Source organism: Salvelinus namaycush, chromosome 1, assembly GCF_016432855.1.
Source record: "Salvelinus namaycush isolate Seneca chromosome 1, SaNama_1.0, whole genome shotgun sequence".
In the NCBI taxonomy this organism is placed as follows: Eukaryota; Metazoa; Chordata; class Actinopteri; order Salmoniformes; family Salmonidae; genus Salvelinus; species Salvelinus namaycush.
In genome coordinates, this window is record NC_052307.1 from 61,872,635 (window position 1) to 61,880,783 (window position 8,149).

Below are 8,149 nucleotides of genomic sequence, written 5' to 3' on the forward strand. Positions count from 1 at the left end.
TTTGGACCAACACTTCTTTTTGTTCAGGTAACACTTGAGTAAACAAGTTGAGTAAACAAAAAATGTTGTGGACCCAGTTACAATTAGTTGAAACAACTAGATTTGTGGGGGCTGTTTTTAACACTGGAATCTAGAAGCAATGTCCTGGGCTGAGATAGTTTATGGGAGTCCACAGTGAGAGTAAATTTCAAAGCGAACAGAGTCGAGGGGGCCAAGCTAAACTGGAGGAGTCTAAACAGAGAGACAATGAGATTAATATAGCAGTGTAATTGAATCACTCTGATTATTTCCTGCCGGGCCCAGGAGTACATCCAAGCCTGCAAGGCTCTGTCCACTGGACACACAGGGCCTCACAGCCTCTCTCTCCCCTGACCAGAGCTATTTTCAGGAACCTTCAGCCGGTCCCCTTTAGCAGGCAGGGCCCTGAGGGCCACAGAGCTACCTCATGGCAAGGCAGAGGGCTGGCCTCGCTGCTCCCTCATGATAAAATGAGCTGAGCAGAGCGTTTTCCGACCCCCTTCTCCCCTGTTACGTAAGCTCTCTGCCTGTTGCCAGATTTGTTTAAAATTTGGTTGTGTAAAGCACAGGGAGTACAGAACCGGCAGAGGAAGTGGTGGTTACACAGCCACCATCCCAGATAACAGGATATGGAGGGAATGTGAGAAAGATGAGAGATGGATGGCGAAAGATAGAGGGGGAGGCAAGTGAGCTCTTGTTCAAAATACCAATGCCATTTAGACTATCATGGCTAAATGATATGCAATAGATGCACTATTGTAAAGTGGCTGTTCCACTGGATATCATAAGGTGAATGCACCAATTTGTAAGTCGCTCTGGATAAGAGCGTCTGCTAAATGACTTAAATGTAAATGTAAATGTAAATACAGTATCTCAATAAAACAAATAAATCATTAGCATCTGCTGGTCATGCATAGAATCCCAGTATCTGCAACTTTCTACCAAGTCTTGTAATTATTGTTCTCCCTTAGCAAACCATTACTATCTTCTCAATAAGTGACAGCCTGTAAACCCTCAGCAGAGATATACATATTCCAACATAACCCAAAGTGCTGATGAACAGCGCAAATGTTTAACATGGCTGTCAACTCGATGCACATAGCCACAGATACTAATGATAACGTGCATGTCATGCAGCTGCAGACTCTATAATCTCTAAACAAATAAAACGTGCGTACAATACATCATCTCTATCTGTCCACAGAGCATAGAATAGATCAATAGCTGTACCTGTAACCTCCTGTGAGAGATACCACCTCCACTGCTTAGCTCCACATAAACTCCACATAAAACACCCGACAGAACATTCCCTCAGTCAAACTGTAATTCCCAGATTTTTTCACAGAAAACCTAGTTATCCCTGGCTGTCTCTTTTCCTTTCCTTTCCCTGTCTTTTTTCCCCAGCACCAGCCTCTCTTTCACTCCTGGGAGCTTTGACCATTTAAGGAGAAGGCTCTGTGTGCCTCTCTGGGCTGCTGCTGTGTATGTGTTACAGCTCTTCTCTAAGGCTGCTGCTCCGCTCCACTCAGCCCTGACTGATCACATCTCCTGAATTACACTCCAACTCTGAGCTCCAACTCTGAGCTCGTACTCTGCCTGGGAGCGCCAAGTCACTATTTTATCTCTCTGTGATCATTCTGTGGGGGCAGAGGTCTGACCAGGGAAGGGTAGAGTTTGGACGTGTGTGTGTTTGATCAAAACACTGCATAACTCAAACTATCATTCCTCCATCCCCCACCAGATCGGAGTCTAGGACATGGTTTAGGGTGGAAGCAGTCTTCCAAGCAGTCACATAACCTCAAGAAATGAAGGGTGGGTGGGTAGCTCCTACTGAGCCCCTAAAATAAACACACAGACACACACAAACATTCATACTCATGCACATGTACACATATGCATCCTCTATTCTGTACATACAGAGGCAAACAGACTAAAAAAGCTCTTCTGATAAACTTCTCAAATATTATGGATTATCTGAGGTTCTAAGCTTTTTTACAGGTCATTAATAGACCATAAGACCATAAGAGACAGTATGAGAAACAGGGGACACTACATATCACATAAAGTAAGTGGAAGGTGGAACCAGTAACAGCAGACACATTATGGAACCTGTTAACATTTGAAATCAGATCACAACAAAGAGAAAAGGCCTTCTGTTAGTGTGTGATTATTAAATGATCCAATAATGACACAGCTAGCCTGTATCTCACTGTTCTGGGAGCAGCAGTACAGTTTGCTCTAATATGGGCTGACATGCCTCTGCTACAGTGTGAGGATAATTGTTTATCTCAGGTTTGGGTGTTTGAAGCCCAGAAAGGATTAGAGAGAAAAGGAGAAAGGGCTGTAGAAAACATTCTAGATATTCCTCTCGTATTTAACTCAATTAAAGGGTGGCAAGTAGCCTAGTGGTTAGAGCGTTGGACTAGTAACCGAAAGGTTGCAAGATTGAATCCTTGAGCTGACAAGGTAATAATCTGTCGATCTGAGCCTGAAAAATGCAGTTAACCCACTGTTCCTAGGCCATCATTGAAAATAAGAATTTGTTCTTAACTGACTTGCCTAGTTAAATAATGGTAGATCAAAAAAACATGAGCTAGTGCACACCCAGAATAACAGTTTGTGTGGAGGTGCTGACTAACGGCGAATAAACTATCAAAATAAAGAAAGTCGCACACTCCATATGTAATCTCCCAGCAATTTAATGGGTATTTACCAACGTTTCGGCATCACTGTGCCTTCCTCGGGGTAATGTCATGAATACTTGAACCAGGTTATGTAGACACACAGAGCAATTACTGTAACCCGTGAGGGGTGTGTCATAATGATTAAGTTAATTAAAATTAATTAGTGAAACTGTTAAAAAATAGTATATGGCATATTAAATATATTACGCTATTGTTATCATATAGAAACATAATGGAATATTGTACATCATATTAGCATCAACATACATTATTGTTTCATTCAATTTCACATAATAATTTCGTATTTCATTTTTGTTACATGTAATCTTTTGGTTCAACTTTAATATATAATGAACATCATCAACTGGGGGAACATATTAGGTGTACGCTGATAAGCTGTACAAATAATAAACGTATTTCCTCAGACACCCACATACAGGTCAAAGATCCCTGTTAGGGGTATCCTGTCATGCAAGACCAAGGGAGTAATCTATCTCATCACCTGTTCATGTGGAAAAGCCTACGTAGGACAAACGAAAAGACAATTAAAACAATGCATAGCTGAACACTGCAGCTCAATCAGGTGTAAGAACATTGACTATCAATGTTCCCATCTCCTCCCTCAAAAACACAGGCATTGAGCATGTTGCTCTACCAAGGAGAGGAGGTAACATTGAGATCCTACTACTACTACTACAAAGAGAGGCTTACTGGATACCTCTCTAAAAACATTGACCCCTAGTGGTCTGAATATTTACTTTGATCTCAGGCCCTTCTTATGAACACATTTTCCTCTATGAACAAGTCTTATAAATAGATTTATTTTTATTTTTACAGCTTATTAGCGTACACCTAATATGTTCCCCCAGTTGAGGATGTTTAAAGTTCTTCAAAGTGGTAGGCATGTTGTGTAAATCAAATGATACAACCCCCCAAAAAATCTATTTTAATTCCAGGTTGTGAGGCAACAAAATAGGAAAAATGCCAAGGGGGTGAATACTTTTGCAAGCCACTGTAAAATATGAACTTGCAAACAATTTTTCTTCTTTGTTATTTTAGCCTATACAACACCAAAAGTACCAACAACAGAAAAATATATATCTTTCTTACCTTTCTGCCACTGTTGCTGCCTCCTCCAGTTTGTGAATAAATGGCACCTGTTTGAACCAAACCAGAGAAAGTGAGGTGGGCTCAATTTGCATGTTACTGGTACTGTACTGTATGTCATGTAAATGAATGCCATTAAAATGCACTAAATTGAGGAGTATTCCTCTGAGGATGACGCACAGAGTGAGCTGTCTGTCTAATTGGTGGACCGGACAGTATTTCAGGAAGTCCTCTACCTCACCTCCTACCTCCATTTCTAGGGGCAACAATAACCTGGCAACCAGTTTCATGGGAAGCTTGATCCTCTGGTTGAAAGCACTTGGCCCACGGCAGGCCTATTGTGTCTAATCCTTTTGAATCTCTCCTGAAAGACAGTGTCGTTCCGTCATTGCGAACAAACAAAAATCTAAATGACACCAATGCTACATGCTACTTGAAGCATCCTTATCACTGAAGAAGTTCTCATGGCTTTTAGATCTAATTACAGAGGGAAATCCAATGATCACAAGGATGTATAATTCATTCATGCTGGGGTCAGTGGCAGGTTGAGAAAAGAAACCACATCTCAGCTATTCAACTCCAACAGCGGACAGACAGGAAAAAATCAGTTCACACTTCACGTTGGCAAAACATCTCCGAAGCACTTCATTCTTGTGTAGTCTTTATTTTACAATGTCGCCACCAAGAGCTCTCAGCCTCAGAAAAGCATAAACGTTCATAAGAGCCCTTTTGCTTTCTGACTATAGTAGAAATGTCACATTTGCCCCTGCCACTGCTGATTTGTTACGTGTGGATGTAAATTGAGCCAATCTCTTGATAGTGACATACACCTGCTCCACAAGTCTTTGCTCGAGTCCTATAGGTATTTGTCATGTGAAAACCCATAAGCACCTGTACAAGTGATAATGTACATAATGATAAGGCCTACAGTACTGAATGTACAATATTGCTTCAGTTTACCGTCCTACTAAATACAAATGTTTTGGCACAAAATGTTCAGTATGAACAAAACATACTTGAATTCTATTTCATATGTTCTAATAAACACAAGCCCATATTAAACTGCCCTGGTTGGTATGAAATCGATGTGCAGGGGATATAAAATTGCTTTTAGGGTTTTACGGGTAAATCGGAGTAGAGTGACTTAGTAGAATGTAGATAACAAGGTAAACAGACGAAGGCTAGTATCCAACAAGCTTATTTCAGGAGATGTTACAGTCAGTGTGTTGGAATACTAGCCTTTTACTAACACCTTAACAGGCCTACATTTGCAAGGTATATTCCAAATATCTTCATTTCCATGCGGGGAGGGCTGGGGGTTCATCCTGTCTTACTGGATGGAATGCATTTGATTTTGAATATCAAGCTAGAGCCGATGCTGGCATCCAGAGCTCCTTTTATGGGGAGTTCCTTCTAAAGTGAAAGCAGCCAGGAGTCACATCAATTGGGTTAGATTACACACAGCCCACATCTAGAGATATTACATTAACCTGGTGCTGGCTTTCAGTAGTCCACATATCACATATCCCACCTGCAGTGCCTGCAGTATCTACATGCAGTATGTGCCATATTCTATGGTTGTGTGAGAATGCCTGCCAGGTGAGAATGCGTAAGGTAAGTGTCATGATGTTATTTGAGCATCAGAGGATGCTTCTGGCATATTGCTGTTCTCATGGCAGATGCTTCATTTGTTAAGCAAATAGAAGACTACTCATCACCACAAAACCCTGGCAGAACAGGGGCAAGGGTCAGGTGATAAACTACACTGTACTGTAGAACTAATGTAGTGATCTGATCACCAACACACTACAAACACTGACCAGCAGGCCTGTTCATACCAAACAACTTCCACTGATCTCCAGCATTATCAAGATTTTTCAAACTCATCAACTTGACCGTGAAGAAGGCTAGGGAACAAATAAACAATAAGGCTGTGACCTTGCTTAGATGGATTCTCGTCATGGAAGTCACATGAGCATGACTCCCTTTCGTGTGAACCAAACAAAGCTGGTCTTCCCTGTAGCTGTGAGAGCAAACCACACCAAATGTTCACTGTTTACATCCTGGTGTTTCTACTGAGGGGCTTCGTCTATTCCTCCCCAGATAATAGGACTTGGGCTCCTGAGACACAGAAAACAAGGGCAAGGCCCATGATGGCTACAGTAAACCCTTCATGATGAGTGACACGTTACTGCTTTGTGTACGTTACAGTCTGCTGGGTTTATTTCAGTAGCGTCCCCTGGGATTACTAATAAAAAAGAAAGTGGCTAACTAATTTGTTTCTTTCTGTGTTTCTCCTCTTACAATAGAATAGGCTAATTAATACGGCTACATTCAGTGACATACAAATGCTGTGTTTGCCCTGTATTTCAGTAGTAGTAGTCTCGTCATACCGCTTATAAGGGGCCATCGAGACTTGCTGTAGCTTTCGGTCACAGGCTCTGGTGGAGAGGGGTTCCTGGGTCTGTCTCTGCCTATAGCTTCAACATCAGGCTGGGCTGTCTGCCCTATAGGACCTGGCAACTTCGGAACAGAAGAGAGAGAGGAAATGCAAATGAAGCAGCTGTAAATAACCTTTAAGGATTTTACCGGAGGAAAACAGCCTAGTATAATAGGTCATTGGTAATCATTGCAAAAGCAGATATGTGAACATAGATGTGGGGCTGCATATTAAACACGCAGTTTTTAGATTAATGAAAATTCAAAACTTTTACTGTCAGGGCTTATTTGAGCTCACTATTCTTGAGATACACATGAAAAGACTATGCAAACTGACTTGAGGTTTGGCTGTGACCCTGGCCTCCAGGGCACTGAGCTGACCCTCTGTGTCCGCTGCTCTGGTCAGAGCTTCCTCCATCTTCTGAGTGATGCTCTCCATCCTCTCCTTGACCTGGCTGACCCTTCGCTGACTCTCCCTGACCAGCTCAGCTGCCTCCAGAGCACTGCTGACCATGGCCTCCATCCTCCTGAGGGTCACCAGCAGACCCTCTGAGGTCACAAGCTGGGCTGCTACCTTCTCTGATCTACCTGGGTCCTCCACATGGTCTGTAGCCACAGCCACATCCTTACACTCCTTTGATGCCTCCTCCCCAGTCCGGCCAGGTCCCTCTCTCACCGTGTTGGTCTCCTTGTCTTTGTGAAGAACACCCACCCTGTCCTGAATGTTTTTGTGCTCAGCTACGCCCTCCTGGGCAGTTCTCAGAGCCGACTCAAGGTGGCATACCTGCTCTCTAATTTTTGTGATGGTTTGCTTTGCCTGTTGGAGTTTGGAATCTGTGTCAGTGAGGGCCTTGCTGGGCTGGGTCAGGGTGTCTTCCGGCTTGACCTTGGTCCTACTCCCCTCCACCTTAAGGGTTCTCCACCAGTTCACCACAGCTGCCCTCTTGGCCTGGGGCTTCTGCCTCTGCTCCTGCTGCTCCTGTAGCCCCCGTTGTTCCGCCACCTTCTCCTCTCTCTCCTCCCACAGAGTCGTCTGCAGCTCCAGTTCCTTCAGTCTGGAAGAACAGCCTGGACTTTATAAACAACTCACTCACACATTGTTACATCTTGAAGTAACCAAGGATTCTAAAACTGCACTTATCTCTAACATATTAGACAGAGATCCAGTAACTACTGCTGATGATATAATGGTAGTCCATATAATTGCTCTGGCAAGTAGCAACACCAGGCTTTCTTTTTTATTGTCAGAATGTGTTTCAATAAATAGCAACCATTGTCGTACTTTTATTATGTCAGTAATCACAACAGAAGAGAGAAGGGGATAAAAACTCACATACACATTAACCAGCTGCTGCTTGATGCTAGGCTGTGGCTGCTGGCTGTGGGGATATGGCCTCTCCAGGGTCTCAACAGCACAACCACCAACAGAATCCTGAGTGATTGAACAGACATCAGACCCTCAAAACAGCTTCCTACACTTTTATCATTCATCAGACACAGGCGTGTGTGTGTGTGTGTGTGTGTGTGTGTGTGTGTGTGTGTGTGTGTGTGTGTGTGTGTGTGTGTGTGTGTGTGTGTGTGTGTGTGTGTGTGTGTGTGTGTGTGTGTGTGTGTGTGTTCTCACCCTCTCTGGGTAATGTGCGTGGAGAAGGTGGGCCAGCTCAGCAGACTTGATCCTGTGAATTATGTTTTGGATATCGTCCCTCTGAGTGTGAGAGGACCGAACCCCATATACTGGCCCAGTCATCTCCTCCAGAACCCCACGCTGCTGAGGGAAATACATCATTATAATAAACATATAGTAACACGATAGAGCTTTTGATAACCAACTGCAGAACTAAAGCCTTTGTCACCTGCTGAATGTCCTGGATCTCAGCATGCAAAGAGCTGTGATAAGGAAC